Here is a 15,110-nt window from a genome sequence, read left to right on the forward strand (position 1 = left end):
TTAAGGTTCCCAAATGTTCTTGCTATTATTTATTCAGCAGCTTAAAATTATTTGACCGGAATATTAAAAAGGTGCACTGTGAAATACAGACTTGATATCAAAGGCACAGGCTTAGGTGCCTGTAAACTGCACTTTCTCAGACTAATCCTGTAACTACTCTACATTTAAAATAAAAATAAAAACACAGTTATCAGCAAAAGCCAAATGCCTATTTTCCTCCCCTCCTTAATGCCATATTATCTTTACCAATATTCTAAAGCATTTTGTAGGCCTGAAACCTTATCTAGCTCAAGAGAATGGAAGAAAATATACCAGGGACATTGACTGGAAGGCCTGGTCTAGGATTCTACCCTAGACGCAGTCATGGGCAGGGGCATCATGATGTAAAATGCATTAAGCTGTCAAACTGAAGATCCTGTCTTCAGTCATGTGAAATCCCCAAAGACATTAATGTTAAATACTGCATTCAGACACTTCCTGTCCATACAAAAGGCGGGGTGGGAATGTTATCTTAGAAAAAAGGAAGCTGGGGAATGCAAAGTTCAAGGGATGGAATAGCTAAGATCAGTGCTTTTTTCTGGGGGGTACGCAGGGGTATGCATACTCCTAAACATTTTTGAATCTTTGTACTTTTGTCCATTTACTGTATTTATTTTTCCCAATTTGAACTATTCTTGAGTCAAAATGAGAGTACCCCTAAACATTTTTTTAAGGAAAAAAACACTGGCTAAGAAACTTATAATAAAATAAAATTATGCCGTTGTTCACCATTAGTATCTACTTGTTAATGCCTACACACAAACGTGAAGCAGAGACTCTGTGATACTTCTCTGCTGAAGTTAATAGAGGATAATGAGTTCATTCAGATCTGATAGATGAGAGATTTGGATCTCTTCAGTTGACTACTTGGAATTCCAGCAAGGTAGTCATGTTAGTCCCTCATGGGAGGCAGAGAGAGGGAGGGTATCAACAACAAAGGGTCTTGTGATGCCTTGAAGCAGGGCAGAAAACCATTTGCAGCCTGATAATTCTAGATTCAAACCAGTGACCTAATGGAGGCAGAGGGGGGGAGGGTTAAATTCCGTTATTTGTTTTCTTCAATTTCTAAACTGGCCTTCATCAGTTATGGTCCCGGGGCAGTTTCCAGTCCAAACATCAACACATTAAACCAAAAACAATCCCAACAGCAATTCAAAACCAGTGTTAAAAATACAACCATATTAACAATCTATCTCATCCAAGTTGGCCCTCTCCAAAGTTCTGGGTGAAAAACAAGGTTCACCTTTAACCAGAGCCCTCCCCACTTTCAGGTGTGGCTTTGGAATGGAATGATGGGAAGGTTTATCTTGACAGCCAAATGATGTTGAATCTATCTAATAAGAAACTACAGTAAGCCTTCTAGATATTTAGTGTACCCTTGTACTTCCTATCGCTACAGATCCTTGAGAAAGCAGACATAATTCCTTGCTGGTGAGGAGCGAGAAAATGTGTAAATCATTACACCAGATAGGCCTTACACACAAAGCACCTATTAAGTTTAGAAGCTTTTCAGTAAGCACTCCAGTCTCATTTACCTTGAAGCTACATCTCAGCTGTGATGATAACCTGGGTTGGAGGGGAGAGGGATATTGCTTTCATTGTCTGGAACTCACTGGTATAAATAACTTCACCCACACTTGTCTTTTACAATGTGCTGCACAACAGGAAGTTTTGAAGTATGGATTCCAAGTGCCATTATACTCTTTAATTGATTTAACTTATTTATATTTAAATTTATATCTGCCTTATTAGCAACAAAAAAAAACTTTCAAAACAGCCCTCCAAGTGAATCAAGCCACATTACCTTCCCTTAAGAGCTAATACACCAGTATTCATTTTCATCCATTTGTTCTGACAAAAACACAAAAGTATAATACTTTTCAACATAATACATTGCTATTGTTTCATTATGTCTATAGAAATTTGCACTAAATAGTGAGAGAAATGAAATATCTTTAGCTTTACATGTGAATAGTGATTCTTTGCTGGAGCGCTTTTATAGGGTGCTTTCGTCTAGCAAATCCAAATATCTTAAAGATATACTTCTCGGAATCATGATGCCTGGCATGCTCATTTACCTGGCGGAATAAACATTCGCTCATATCTGTATTTACAGCATGGTTCTGTGGATGTTTTTCTCAAAAGTAAATCCCACTGGGTTCAATGGGACTTGGTCTCTACTTATGATTACCACCTTATTAACTTGATCTATGCAGATTTCGTAACCTAGGGAGCCTTTAACTGCCCCGTCTTTATCTGTTCTGCATCATAACAATCCCCAAAGACTGACATTCCATATTTCACTTGAAAAGCCATCATGAATTGTAAAAGGCATAATAGTGTATTGTGGTGATCAACAGAAGCAGCCTATGCTCTCTCCCAACACCAGCATCACTGAAGCCTACCTGGCTGATCCTGAGCAGGGTAACAGTTAGGTCAGTGCACCCATGTTGTGCTCCTACCCATTGTGCCCACACAGCCCTGACCTCAACTCCACCTTGTCCTGCTCCAGCTTTGTTGTTGGCACCCGTCTGACTCGGGAGACAATGGAACATAACCATCCAAGCAAACTGCAGTGGCAATGGTTTCAGGGGAGCAGATCTCCACCCCACCACATGGAGATGCTACTGGTGATCAAGGACGCACGCAGTGAGTTTGTCTTCATATAGGAAGGCATTGTCAGATGTCTTCAGATGTAAGCTTACCTCCTGGGGTGCATAGCAGCTTTGAGGAGACAATTGGAGGCAGGGCTATGGCATGCAGGTAAAGAATTAGACCCCCTTCCCCACACACTGCAATCCCAATCATTTTCCATGCCCCTTTCTCAGCTGCTGTTCAAAGAATAAAAATGCTAATCTCTCAAAACTGGCTTAGGGTGCAATTCTATGCTTACTTACCTGGGAGGAAGAAGTCCCATGCAGGGCCATCTTAAGCATATGCAGCGCTGTGGTGAGAAGATCCCTCCGGTGCCCCCCCCCTTCCCAGAGTTGCCAACCTTTTTTAGGGAGGACGGTGCTGCCGGCGACGTGCCCAGCTTTGCGGGGCTGGAGGAGGCGGGCAGCGGCTGGAGGGCAGCTCCTCTGGTGGAGAAGAGACAGAGGCTGGATGCAGAGGCTCCCGGCTCAGCTGGCCGCTTCGTGCCATGGTGGCCACAGCAGATGGAAGCTCCAGGGGTGGCGCTGCTTCAGCACGGCATGGTGGAGGTGGGTGAGGGCGCTGAGCTGATGCCTGGAGATCCAGCCTCTGCCTCTTCCCTGGCGCCCTCCAAGAACTTGGCGCCCTGGCGCCCTCCGCCACTAGCCTCTATGAGTAAGACGCCCCTGGTCCCATGGAACTGCACATCATGGCACCTTTGTAGGACACGTTGCACATCCAATTAAAACCATTCACCATTCCTTTTCGCTGCCTTTATGGTTCCAATATTATATCAGGGTATGAAGCATGAAAAGGTGTGTCTTTAATGTTGAACGGTGTAGCTTCCAGCTTTGCACTACTGGAAAGTGTACTGGTGTTAGAATTCGAAGGTGCCATTTGCCAAGAGTGGAATCCACATTTAAACCTATGAAATTAATGGGTCTGAGCATGTGTTGAATGGCCTGTGCTTAAACGATACTTATGCAGGGGAAACACTTTGGCATGAATAATATGGATTCAAAATTTCTGCAGATTTTTCTCATTACTTACAGTATGCCTGAGGGGGAAATTCATAACATTGATGTATAATAGAGAAATGAACCTGAGAGCTGTAGATTTCATCTTCCTCCAAGGTTGGACTCCTATTGATCAGAATATATTTGTGAAATCAGGACATTTTTTACAGGGGGCACTGCCACTTCTGTCAGCAATATTCACTCTCTGAATAATTTGCTTTCCAAAGTGGCATATTATAAGCCTTTTCTGCCAGGTAGCTAACCGTACTGGCTCTAGTTAACTAGGATCTGAATGGTATTCTGACAGATCTGGCAAGTAACTGACATTCCATAAGTCAGACCTGGCTGCCCCAGCTGAAAGAAATGTGATTAGTCTTGAGTTGACAGCTGTCTTCATCAAGGTGCCAGCCAGTGACAGGAAAAATAAGGACCCAGGCAAACAATAATAAAAAAAGATCCTACTTGAGTATGCTTTCCAGCCAGCAGTGAAACATTTAAATTCCTCTCTTCCCGGGGCCATAATTTAATGTGGCTACAAAAGCTGGGGAACAAGATGCGATGTGAAAGCTCTGGCCATCAACTAACCATGCTTTCCTTGTAAAATATTTGTATTCACTTGTAAATTTCATTATTATAGTACCCAGAAGCTATGGTAGTGATAGTGACACGGCACCTAAATAACTAACACACACACACGAGCTACAAAATTATCTGAGCCGCAGAGCATTTTTAAACAGCATTTTCTGAATTTCATCAAGCTTTCTTCAATTAAAGCTTTAACCAAACAGATTGGGGAAAGGCCACCAACAAAATGTTCTGAAATCACTGAAAAGACCCATGTCTTGGGTCTTGACATATGTAATCTGAGTGAAACTGCTTGCCAATAATGATCTGTGTGTATTCCTCAGAATCCATGGTTTGATTGTTCAAGCCTAAACATAGTCATCAGGAAGTAAATTCCATTGAATTCGATGTGCAGCATACTTCTGCGTAAGCATTTTGTAGGGTCAGGCTGTTGGAATACCTATAATCAGTCATAAATAGAGTTTTGTTACAGATACAGCTCCAACAGCTTGAGACGTGGTGGCAGTACAGGGACAGAGGAAGTAGAATTCTCTTTCACATTAGCAATGCTGATTTTACCTCCTGTTGTCTTGCTTAAAACAGCCTGGACATTATATTCCAGCCATGTTCTTGTGATGAGTTTCCACCTCTCTGGTGCATCATCAACCAGCAACATATGACACAACACCACAATGCAATGTGTTTCCCAATTCTCTTGCACATTTCCAATATGGATGTTGTGTTTCTTAAAGCCACCCAATTTATTGTGATGGGTTTGTACATTCCCAACATAACACCAACAGGCATGATGTGACATAGCATCATCATGTGGTGAAGTTCCTTTCAGAGGTGGATTTAGGGGGACGCAACCCATTTGCACCTACAGGATGCTAAGCTGAGAGGCCATGCAACAATGATTTAGGATGGAAGGTGAGAGGCGGAGAGCGCTGAATTTTAGCATCACATGTGAAGTCTGCCCCTGCTTCTTTTCTGCATTTTACAACAATGGTGGCTGAGCAATTTCCTGCCTCAGAAAGCCGAGAGAGTTAAGAGATAAAAGGCCATATCAGGAACTGAATTCTGCTTTCATGTCCCTCTGATCATTCCCTCTGAGTAATTTCAAATAGCCCAGAAAGACAAGAGAAAGGCTTGGTAATGTGAGGGTCAGATTTAATCCACTGCAAGCTCAAAGCTCTCAATTAGCAACAATGATAAAATGATAACACCCACTACATTAAACTGGAATAGTGGGGTGCAGACTGCCTCCAGACTGCCAGTATTTTACAGGAGGAAATCAAACTGGAGATTTAGGTTTCCACAATTGAAATGGATTAAAGCATTTTTGCCACTCTAGCACAACAAATCCACTTATGAAAAAGAATTCTTTGGTATGGAAAATGATGGGGAAATGCACTGAATAGTGTGGGATCAATGGGTGATGAGTAGGAAGACATATAAACACCACAAGCAATCAAAATGAATGTGCACTTCTCTGAATTTTTCAGTGCAGTTCTCCAGCCAAGTAACATGTACAAAAATGAATATACTAGGGTAAAGGGTGCATCAAAATACATATACTAGTGAAAATAACATATACAAATGCATTATATAAGGAGAAACTGCTTTGCAAAAGTGAGCATATCAGGCAAACTTGCATACAAAAACATGTATATCAGGAGAAATTTACATAAATTTTCATAAGGACTTGTTTATGAAAAATTCACTCACTGATGTGGTGATGAAAAGAATTTAGGAGTGGAAAAATGAGAAACCAATACTGACAGATCTGCCCATTTCTAGGTCTATGTATAATTATTGTTATTGTTATTGTTATTAACAATTGCAGAGGGGATAGTCCTAGGAGAGAAAATGATATTTTAATCCTAAAAGAAACTTTTTCTCAATAGTTGAAATGCTTCATAAGTGGTTAGTATGACTTGTGGTGGGATGAACTTTTATCGCATCAGACCTTTCTTGATTAGACTTGTCTGTACATAAATAAAAGACTGAGAAGGGGAGACACTATTCCATCCGTACTTGCATTGCACTCTGTGTAAACAAAATGCCAAAGAAGAAAAGGAGCAACTGCATTCATATGCCAAAACAGCTTTACAGAATACTCTGAGGTTAATTTGTTTTGGGGGAGTTGTATTACAATTGATGAATAAATTGGACAAACTACAGTGAAAACAGAAGGGTTTGTGTAAATATTGTCAAAACTGCTGCCATGTGCAGGTTGGCAGAATAGCTGGGGGTGTGATGGACAGGTGTGTGCTGATGGCATTGTGAGCTGCAGTCAGTTCACGCATGAAATTTACAAATGGTGTTTAAAAGAGCTCTGAAGTTGGAGGCAGAAACAGTACTGGGGCAGGAAGCTACACCAGAACCAGAACCTCTCCTGCAGGTGCAATGAGAGTCCTGGAATCACAACCTACGCCATAACAAGGGGGAGCCAAAGCATCAAATGACAAGAGCCAATCAGTAAACCAGGTTGGCAAGTCCTTTGTTTCCTCTTCTTACCATGCCATCACAACTGGGAAATACAGGCTCCTTTTCCCGGCTCTGTTCTCAATAACTCATGTCCTTTTGGCTCCTGGGTTGTGCTATTGCTCTTGATCCTAGAAGTGTATGTTTTCCAGATAAAATGGCAAAGAATTTCCTTGGGTTCTGCCCTCAAATGTAAACCCTGCTGTACTCTAACAACAAGAACAGAAATGTCCAGTTTCTGGAAGAGGAGGCCAATTCTCCCTGGCTAAAAAGTGCTCCTTGACTAGGACATTATATCACAGCTTGACGGAAGTGAACCCAAGGTCACAAAGCAGGAGACTAACCTCAAAGGGGGTTGAAGAAAATTGTGTTGGTTTTTTAGGAATGCAGCCCATTCCAAACCCCCTAATTATTATCCCAAATTTGAGGATAACAGACTTTGAGCTGAAATTAAGATTGCAGGAAGAAATATCAACAACCTCAGATATGCAGATGACGCAACTTTGATGGCAGAAAGTGAGGAGGAATTAAAGAACCTCTTAACGAGAGTGAAAGAGGAGAGCACAAAATATGGTCTGAAGCTCAATATCAAAAAAACTAAGGTCATTGCCACTGGGCCCATCACCTCCTGGCAAACAGAAGAGGAAGAAATGGAGGCAGTGAAAGATTTTACGTTCTTGGGCTCCATGATCACTGCAGATGGTGACAGCAGCCACAAAATTAAAAGATGCCTGCTTCTTGGGAGAAAAGCAATGACAAACCTAGACAGCATCTTAAAACACAGAGACATCAACTTGCCAGCAAAGGTTCGTATAGTTAAAGCTATGGTTTTCCCAGTAGTTATGTATGGAAGTGAGAGCTGGACTATAAAGAAGGCTGATCGTCCCATTAGCCGTCTCACATAAATTTATCCACACCCTTCGTATAGCAGATTACCGTGGTCCTTTACTTCTCTACGCAGATGATGCTGTACTACTCTCTTACTCCAGAGTGGGTTTAAGGAGGGTACTAAAGATTTTTGTGACATATTGCCATTCTAATCATCTGTCTATCAACCAAACCAAGTCCAAAGTACTGATATTTTCAAGGAGTCGAAAACTTTATTCATGGAAGCTGGAGGGCACGAAAATCGAACAAGTACACAAATTTAAATATTTAGGAATTTATTTTCAATATAATTTAGGGTGGAAAGCGCATGTTGAATATCTTCAAAACAAGACAAAAGCCCTATCACACTCCCTCCTTCATTTTTTCTACTCTGAGGGGGCCTTATTCATCCCTGCGGCCCTGAAAGTGTATAGCATCAAAGTGATGGCCACAATGGCCTATGCTGCACCTTTATGGGCTGCCTTTGCAAACCTCTCACCATTAGAGTCTCTTCAAAGCCAATTCTTACGCCAACTTGTAAAATTACCAACATGCGTAAGTAATGCGGCTATTCACTTAGAAATGAAGATCCCGTCAGTGGAGTTAGCTATATGGAGGAGAGTTTTGATTTATTGGATATCCCTATGGCATAAACTCCCGAACCACTATCTCATTCAATGCATGTGGTGTGATGACTTCACAAATTTGTGGTCAGGAAAAATCCATGCCAAATTGCTGTCCTATGAGATCTCGCCCACTGAATTGCTCAAACTGGATCTAAATGTGGCAAAAAGGTGTATAAATCAAAGGCTGGATGATGCGGAGCTATACCAAAATTTCGTAGCTGGTGGTGGAGCCTGCTCGCCGTTAAATTTCGGCATAACCCCTATCTACCGCACTCCGTCCTACTTAACATCGCTTATGGCCGCATCTCACCGATATGCCTTCATCAGAGCTAGGTTTAATGTCTTTCCAACAAGCGTGCTGAGACACAGATTCACTAAGGGTCAAGTCCCTTCAATGTGTGCTTGTGAAATGAAAACATCTGAATCTCTACATCATGTTATGTTTATCTGCCCTTTGTACAGTTCAGCCCGTGCTAGTATACTAAACTCCATAATCCAGCCTTTGGCTGACAAACCAGTAGACCTACAGCTTGCCTGGGTTCTTCAAGATGTGGATCCTTATATTACCCTACAGGTTGCTAAATTCCTAACAGCCGTCCTCTCGTACAAGAGACGGAATGGAATGTTAGCTGATTATTGATAGTTATAAGAATTTTCTATAACGACATCAGATATTGATTTTAGTGTAGTGCAATTTTTTTTTAATTTTAATCTTAATCTTAAACTTTTCTTATGAATGGCTAATATTTGTCCTTGTGAGTTGTGAACTGTGTTATACTATTTGTGGCTTGTACGAGTCCGCTGTTTTATTTGATTTGTTTTGTTGTGTTGTGTTTCACGATGGGCGTAAAGCCGAATAAACATTTGAATTGCTGATTGCCAAAGAATTGATGCTTTTGAATTATGGTGCTGGAGGAGTCCCATGGATTGCAAGAAGATCAAACCTATCCATTCTGAAGAAAATCAGCCCTGAGTGCACACTGGAAGGACAGATCCTGAAACTGAGGCTCCAATACTTTGGCCACCTCATGAGAAGAGAAGACCCCCTGGAAAAGACCCTGATGTTGGGAAAGATTGAGGGCACAAGGAGAAGGTGACAACAGAGGACGAGATGGTCGAAGCTACGAACATGAGTTTGACCAAACTGCAGGAGGCAGTGGAAGACAGGAGTGCCTGGCATGCTCTGGTCCATGGGGTTACGAAGAGTCAGACACGACTAAATGACTAAACAACAACAAGAAGAAGACTTTGATTCTAGACAGTTATCATTTATCACATGAGAGTTTATTGTTTGTAGATACGTATAATTGTTATTTTTCTTCTTGGTTCAAGAAGTACAAATTGGGTAGTTTCTTTTTATAAAACACAAGCAAAATTGAATTCCTTCCCCATCCCTATCACTCACACACACACACACACACACACACACACACACACACACAGTGTTCTTGTTTGTCTAACCAAAAGTGGGTGTTACCAACTCCTGGAAAATTGTGCTATTCATTAAGAGCAAACACATCAGTCTGGGAGTATTCCTTGTTCAGAAAAAGTTGAAGAGCATGCTAAATGAGGAGCTGTTACTAAAAGTGTAGGGGGAGAAAGAAGGAAGTCACCCTAGGCAAGAAGCTGAGTAGTGAGAGCAAGGAGAACTTCGCGTTCAGTTCCTAACATTAGCGCAACACCCTCAAAGGAAGAAAGAGGAAATTATGACATAATGAAGACTGACAGCCTTGAAGTCTGAGGCTAACTAAATCTTCAAGGATATCCTCACAGCACGAATCGTAGCAAATTTCCACTGCAGCAAAATCTTTAAGAGGAGTAAGTAGAGCATGTCATTGAAGCAAAAGAAACTATGTTATTCTGGACATCAAACTTAACTGCATGCATTATAGGCCTTTTGTTGTTGTCCTTGTTCTTTGGTCTCTGAGGGGCCATACTGAAAATCACCGGTGTTAAAACGAGGGCACCAAATAATAAGAATCTCAAGATGGCTGAAGTGGAAACCCCATAACTACAGATAACAGTGTTGTATGTTATTACTATGCGATGATCTGTCTAGAAATATGGATGGCAACACACATTTTACTCTTCTTCTTTTGACGTTTTGAGGATTTGGCACAGGTAATTTATTTTTAGAAGACTGGCAAGGTTCCAATTATAGAAGAAGGATTGGGGTGAAAGGCTTGACTTGTGGGGAAAACATCTCTTGTCACGCTGCACTGATAGCTGTTACACTGTGTGTACGGCCAACCTCTCTGTCACCTCGTGAAGAGTTTGCCCTTCTTAGGAGTGCAGATTTATGCAAGGCAAGCTTAAGACAATGGCAAGATGCCAAGATGAAAATGCATTCGGTAGAAGTTGCACTCGCAAGGTGAGAACCAGAAAAGGCGCTGCAGCACAAGGTCTTTTGTGCCTCCAGTTCGTCAGTCTTCGTAAAATGAGTGACATCATTTAAAAATATGTATAAAAAATTCACCCCACCAGCTTCCATTGACGACTGTGGCATTGCGATAGAAAATGAAGGGTAAAATATCTGACCTTGGCTTAATATCAGGAAGTAACCAGTTGGACAAAAAACCTGCTGTGTTTGGCCATTCCTTCCAGCTTGTTTTATCTCTCTTCCCACTTAGTGTGCAAGGGAAGAAATACACAACAGACATTTAGTAATGTGGAAAATAAAATGAACAACAACAACAACAACAAAGATGACAAAATGATGAGGTAATACATTTAGACAACTCTATTTATTTGGCGGTTTTTATGTCGACCCCACCCCAAAAAGATGGCTCAGGCAAAGTCAGAATGGAAAAGAAATGTCTTTTGGACATTTTAAATGAAAATATAAAAAGGAGAAATGGCGAAAGTGCCCTTAGTAACAACCGGTGCCATTCTTAGGAACATTGGAAAGTGCCCTAGATTGTGCTAGACTGCTTGTCCATCTTGCCCAGTATTTTGCTTGCATTTTAATGAGAAACTACCCAGTTCACATTGGGGCAAGTGTGTCTGAAATGCATATATTAGCAGAAATAGCAGACAAAAATGCACTGTATAGGGAGAAATCACTTGCAAAAATGTGTTTATTAGTCAAAAATGCACATAAAAATATGTTTATTTGGAAAAATTCACAGTAAACATGCTGATGAATTTCCATGAGAATTTGTGGAAGTGAGCTTAAATTGGGGAAATGAGAACATTTTGGTTTAAATATTGTTTTAAATCTATTTGTTGTTTTGGTGCTTTTAAACTGCTTTTTAATTACCGTATTTTTCGCCCTATAGGACACACTTTTCCCCCTCCAAAAATTAAGGGGAAATGTGTGTGCGTCCTATGGGGCGAATGCAGGCTTTCACTGAAGCCTGGAGAGCCCCAGCGCCAGCCCCACAAGGTTGGGGGACAGCGGGGAGGTGGAACGCCGCCATCCCGGTGTCTCCCGATGTGGTCTGAAGGCTGGCGGCGGGGAGAAGAGCGCTTCTCCCCACTACCGGCCCCGCAAGCTCCGGGGACAGCGGGAAGGTGCGCTGTGCACCTTCCCGCTGTCCCCGGACCTGGCCTGAAGTCTGGCCATGGGGAGAAGAGCGCTTCTCCCCACTGCCAGCCCCACAAGCGCCTGGGGGGGAAATAAATTTTTTTCCTTTATTTCCCCCCAAAAAAACTTGGTGCGTCCTATGAGCCGGTGCGTCCTATGGGGCGAAAAATACGGTATCTCCATTGAATGAAGATAATCTAATTAATTAATGGCCTGGCGTGCTCTGGTCCATGCGGTCACGAAGAGTCGGACACGACTAAATGACTAAACAACAACAACAATTAATTAATTAATTAATTAAATGAATTAATTAATACACATAATTTTTTGTGTAAGTCTCAAGATTGTGGTTTATAGTTAATTAGTTGCAACAACAACAACCTGAGAGAAGCCTAAATTGACAGATTCACCCATCTCTAACTCCACTTTGAGTGAGACCCTTCTCCAGGGTCTCACCCAGAGCAGGAATTCTCTTACCACCCACTCCCTGATCCTATGATTAGAAATTCCAGAGAATGAACCTGAAACAACCAGTATACAAAGCATGTCTATACTTTCAAGCTAGGAACCTATGGTTCCTCTATGGTTGGGCCAGTGTACTACTCACTCACTCACTCACTCCAGAAACTCACTCACCGTGCTTCAGCCCCAGATTGATTTTTGGTTGCCACTGTCAGTAGATTTTCTGCAAGACCTGTGTTGAGATACATTACAGTTGGCTTTATAGTTGATCAGACGGTAAGAAAACGTTAAAAGAAACTAAAAACATATTTAGAAAAGAGGCGTGTTCTGCAGCAGAAATAATTGCCCCCAGCACCAGGGTGCTTTCTTAGGCCCATCCCTAGAAGGCAATGTTGTCAGCATGACTGTTTAAATTTTCTGCTGACATTTGGCCAGTCTAGTGAGGAGGTAGCCAGAAGCTAAATGATCAGACTCATCTGGTTCATTATAGATTAATCAGTCAATTAAAGCTTACCAGACCAAATGTCAAGAACAGAAAACAGCTGTTTTTGATCATCATTTCAAGAAGAACTCAGAAGGCTCCAATATTAACAGGTGACAAATGGGGATTCAAGATGAAGCAAATGGACTCTCTACTTTGAATTAATTTTAAGGACACCAGTATCCTCTATCTTGCAGACAAGTGGACATTTACACCATACCCATAAGCATTCCTTAATGATTTAATTGTTGATAGAACACTGTTGTAATTGAATCAAGCCCAGAAAAGAAAGCCTTAAATTCCCTAAAGCCTTCCAGCTTTCTATGTAACAAATCCCACGTTTGCAGGGCATAAAATGTGAAAACAATGCTGCCTGTTAGAAGTCAGTGTTTTATGTTGACACTCTTATCACAAACAAAAGAGAATATATTTGCATAGGCATTATATATTGCTCAATCTCTTATGGCTTTTATTATTTCATTCTGTTTTGGGGGTATGTTTTGTGTACACAAGATCTCAGCTTAAGCCAATAGTTGATTTTACAGCTACTTTGGGTTGCACACCTCATTAACTAGATATATGTGTCATGGCTCATTAATGACTTGGGCCAGATCTTCCACTCGTGGTGTTGTATTAATCCACAACACTCTTGCTGTTCGGGTTTTGAACATGTTTGTTGGTATTGGCCCTTGATACTGTAGGATTTGAAAGAAGAAACACCACTTGAAGCTTATGGTGTGACTTGGCCCTGCTCAAATGATGTCTATTGCAGCTGTTTCTGTTTCTGTTGCTACTTCCAAGTACAAAATCAGAATCATAAAGTTTATAGATTTTGTCTTTTTGCATGGTGGTTCAGCCTGTGTAGCTGTGCTCACCTTCTCTGCACATGTGAAGAAGTCATACCACTCAACTGTCCTGCTTTGAGCGGGACATCCTGGAATAACAGAAGCCATCCTGGCTTCTGATTGGATCCTGGGAAGTCCACTTTTAGCTCCAGCAAGAGTGTGGTACCAAAAAACTCCCATTTTGAGAGGGTGTGCTCTCACACAAGTCACCTGGCTCCCGTGAGAGTACAGCACTGAAATAAGCACATTCTGATTTTGCCTCCAAGCTGCTTATGTGCATGGAAGCCTACAGACACACAACTAGGGATGGAAGAGAAATTCAATTCAGTATGAAATTCGTTTACAGTTGAAGGTATCAAATTTGTACTTTCCTGAACAATTGGTGGACCAAAACACAGCTATCCTTTGATATTCACATTTACAGCGGTACCTCGGGTTACATACGCTTCAGGTTACATACGCTTCAGGTTACAGACTCTGCTAACCCAAAAATAGTGCTTCAGATTAAGAACTTTGCTTCAGGATGAGAACAGAAATCGTGCTCCGGCAGCACGGCAGCAGCAGGAGGCCCCATTAGCTAAAGTGGTGCTTCATTTTAAAAACAGTTTCAGGTTAAGAATGGACCTCCAGAACGAAATTAAGTACTTAACCCGAGGTACCACTGTATCTGAATTTTGAAATGCAGTTTTCCAACTCAACAATTGTTTACATTGAGGGGAAATGTGGATTTTGACACCAACTTTTAAACACTTGCTGAAAACTTTCTTGTTCTACCAGGCCCATGCAGGCAATTAAGAGTACAGCCCCCCATAATGTTCTCTTGATGTTTGTTTCTTTTTCTTCTGCTTTTAACTTGTTTTTAACCTTTTATGATTTTATTGTTTGGATTTATGTTTTTATATTGTTGTAAACTGCTGTGATATATATTTAAGATGCAGAGGTATGTTAATATTTTTAGAAATAAATAAAAGTGAACATATTTGTGAAAATAACACACACAAAATGCATTACAGCTTGAAAAACTGTGTACATTAATAAAAATTGCATATAAAATGTGTTTATTAGGAGATTGTTGGCATCCGTCTTTCTCCGGAGAGAAATTCACACTAAAAGGCTGGTGAATTTTCATGAGGATATTCATGAGGATCACAGATTACTGCAAAATGTGGAGCACTGGATTTCATATTAGAAGAATGAGAAACGGAGAGAAACAAAACTGAGAGATCCTGCCTACAACCATATATAAAATTTCTAATCATGCAAAACAGAGTCAAGGGGCGGTATTCAATGCTAGCTCTACTAGCATTAACGTCTATTGTTGTCAAAATGCATGACTAATAGGTTCATTAATTTCTATGGGTCTGCTTTGAGTTGAACCTAGTTGAATAAAACCCAGGGGGTCCTATGCGCACCTCCAGTTGAACATGGTGAGAGTGATCCTGCTCTCCCCTCAGTACTGCAGGTATGGGTAACCTGCAGACCTCCACATGTTCCTGAACTACAGCTTTCATCATCCCTGGTGACTGACCATTGCTTGCTATGGCTTCTGGGATTTGTAGTTCA

The sequence above is a fragment of the Podarcis erhardii genome (genome assembly GCF_964252035.2).
Source record: "Podarcis erhardii genome assembly, chromosome: 1".
Lineage (NCBI taxonomy): Eukaryota > Metazoa > Chordata > Lepidosauria > Squamata > Lacertidae > Podarcis > Podarcis erhardii.